Below are 3,471 nucleotides of genomic sequence, written 5' to 3' on the forward strand. Positions count from 1 at the left end.
ACAGAAAATGTTGCACGTGGTTTACATGGAGAGAGAGAAAAAAGTTATGACAGCGTTGAATTTTTTTTTTTTAATATGCAGTGGAATGTAATTTGATGTCACTGACTGCGATTAATATATACTCAGGAGAAGCGATTATCTCTATCTCTCCATCTCTTTTCTATTTACCTCTCTATCCTTTTATCTGTCTAGCTATATATCTATCTCTGTTCCTCTCTCTAATACAGGTGAATCTAACTTAGCAAACCTCAACCAAAATCACATCAGGACACCTGCTTCTTATTGCTGTTGTTGTTTTCCTTCTCGTGTTTCTCGGCTACTTTCAACATCACTCATTTACCTTTTAAAAACTCCATCACATTCTTTTATCTTTTTATTCACTTTAACTTCCAACACTCCTCTTCTTTCAGTCGTTCCTCTTCTCTTTATTTGTTTTCATCTCTATTTTTCGCAGCCTTCTTTACACCTGGGTCCATTTTTCTTCTCGGTTTCTATTCACAAAGTTCCCGTGATTTCGTAGTTTCGCGAGTCAGTGGAAGAAATCACTAAAAATCCTCAAGACTGCCGTGAGTGAGCGCGCCGAGAAACGTAAACGTTCTCTTTCTCTCCACGATCAACAAATTAGCGGGTCTTTTTAAGAGCCAAGTCAGACCCTGCCGACGCCCTGCCCTGCCCCGCGGCGAGCTTCACAAGAGGCGATAAATCAATGTCTGTCATCTGATAACTCAATGATTCAAGACTCTCCGCGCTGGATTTCTTCACCCTTTGCTTTTACGTACCTACTTTTGCTACACAGACAGTTTTTGGTTCTTATTATGAAAGTAACTGTAAGGTAAACGGCTATCATTCTTCTATCCTAATACTTTCACTGATTTTCATCTCAATAGCTATCCAACGTAGAACATACCATATTATAGTTATTATTATTCTCTCTCTCTCTCTCCTGATTGTTTCTTTTTCCTGTAAATCCTGCTCTACACTCTTTTCAAACTCCTTGTCTCTATTTGTCTTTCTTCAAGTGTGTTTTATTTTATTTTTCCTTTTCTCTTTACTTTAACTCTAACCGTCCTCCTTCTGTTTTTCCTTCCCACTTTTCCTCCGGCTTGCTCTCGATATTTCTTTACCCGTCTGGTTCTTCCTCCTCTTTATCCTCCTTCTCTCATACTTATTCACTCTCTATCTCTCCTCACCTCTTCCCTTCTTCCTCTCTCTTCACACTCTCAACACCAATACAATTTCCCTTGAGCACGCTTGGTATTGCTCTATAGTGATCTCATTCTCTATTTCCTGTTCCGACTTGTTCGTTTCACCTACTCTGTTTCTCTTGCTAGGCTCAACCCTTCGTAGATGATCAATTAACTTATTCCTGTCACACCTTCAGCTTAGCGTTTGCTTACGGAGGTTCTAGCAGCTTTTTGAGAACAGGTTGTGATGATAATGATGAAAAGGTTGATGATGATTATGATGAGCATAGTTGTGATGCTGCTTGTGGTGAAGACGGAGATGACAGAGGTAGTAGTGGTGGTGACAATGATAATTATGTAAAGTGTACAAATTAAGTTGAGAGAGAGAGAGAGAGAGAGAGAGAGAGAGAGAGAGAGAGAGAGAGAGAGAGAGAGAGAACAAAAGACTCATACAATATTGACTCTACCTATGAACAAAAAACAAGAAAGAGAGCATTATGATGGGTTCGTATTGCTTAATCCTTCCCTTTAGAGGCGGCTAATAACAGATGGGCTGGAGGGCAACACAGCTTTTGTCAGCGTCAATTCAGGGTAGTCGGGGGACGGTCGGGGTGGGGCGGGGCGGCGGCAATAATATGGAGATGGCTCATTTGGCATTCCCCTCAGTGGATCATGAGGGGGCGGCGTAATTGCCCCTCATCCCTGGCACACACTGAACGCCACTTGACCGAGGCCTCTCTTTTCGCCTCCTTTTCCACGAGATCACTACTTTGTCCGATTTAGTGGATGGAGTTGGCTAAAAGAACAGGAATAAAGCGCAATAAAGGCTGAGAGATCGTGGAAATAGAGGCCATTTACCCGCCGAGCACTGTTACCAACTGCAAAGTGACTGAAAGTGCAAGATTATTGTGTGTGTGTGTGGGGGGGGGGGGGGGGACGTGTGTGTGTGTGTGTGTGTGTGTGTGTGTGTGTGTGTGTGTGTGTGTGTGTGTGTGTGTGTGTGTATGCTCACGTGTATTACATTCCATTTAAGCTCCCTAGACTTAGATAAAACAATTCACACACGCTACAAGCATTGGACGGCTTGCTATTCGTACTTTCACGCATTTCTATCTTTAGTAGTTGGGGGGCCAATGTTTTCCCGTTGGTTTGAAAAGTTAATTTTTGGCCACTGGTAAGGATTATACTTCCCAGAAAATTATATCGCCATTTTTTTGAGTGATTTCTTTATACTTTTTTTCTCAATTTCAAATTTCGGCCCAAATCGTGCTAAATAATTTGATTATATTAACCCAAAATAGAATCTGTATACAAAACAAACACCCAATATATTCCTAAAAGTAATATAATAATTAAGAAAAAGCACTTCGTTCAACAACTCAAGCTTTTTTTTTTCTTGACTTCTAAATTGTACATCCAGTGATAATCTCACAGCTCCAACATGTTTTATTTAGTTCTTTCGGTCCACCATCTGGCTGGTTCTGGTCAGCTATTGTAGGATAGAACTTCAATGTTCATTCAGTGTTGTGTTCATAGTTAGATGCAAGGATCTCCTTCTTCATCTTCTTCAATTCCTAAGAGTGCCTGGTTGATATTACTGTTTCAGATCTGTGATTAGTGTTTGCCATTCATAGGCAGGTGCAGCTATCGATGGCAGGGCACTAACCTCTGTCAAAGGTTTTTTAGATGACAGGAGGAAGTTGTAGGCTGCCGAGGTAGGGATTTTACGACATTTGCCACTGCCACCCTATTGACGTGCTGGCTGTTCTGGATCTTGTATGGTTGTTGACTCACCAAGGAAATCTGCAGCAATTGGCTGCTGTGATCGCTCAGGAACTACAGGCTGGGTGATATCCATGGCTTGAACATCCCCTGGAACCTGTTGATCGTCTGGTGGACTGATATCCATGGTCTGGACATCCTGAGGCGCATTTTGATTGTTTTGTGTGACGACATCCATGGCTTGAATGTTCCTGGCTTCAGTAGTGCGCATGATTGCCCTAGAAAGTAGCCACACAGAGTCTTGTGCAGAATAGGGTTCAATTGCTCCCACATTTCCTCCAGGATGGTATCCACCGAAGATAGTATCTTCAGCTGCCTTTGCATTAGGTGCATGGCAGCAGATGAAATCTGGGTCAGTCAGGCCCTTCAGAGAGCGGTCATTGTTTTTTTGGTCAGTCAGCCTTAACTTCCTTGTGCTCTGTGGGTCAATATATATATATATATATATATATATATATATATATATATATATATATATATATATATATATATATTTTTTGCATTG

The sequence above is a fragment of the Eriocheir sinensis genome, unplaced genomic scaffold, assembly GCF_024679095.1.
Source record: "Eriocheir sinensis breed Jianghai 21 unplaced genomic scaffold, ASM2467909v1 Scaffold646, whole genome shotgun sequence".
NCBI classification, from domain to species: domain Eukaryota; kingdom Metazoa; phylum Arthropoda; class Malacostraca; order Decapoda; family Varunidae; genus Eriocheir; species Eriocheir sinensis.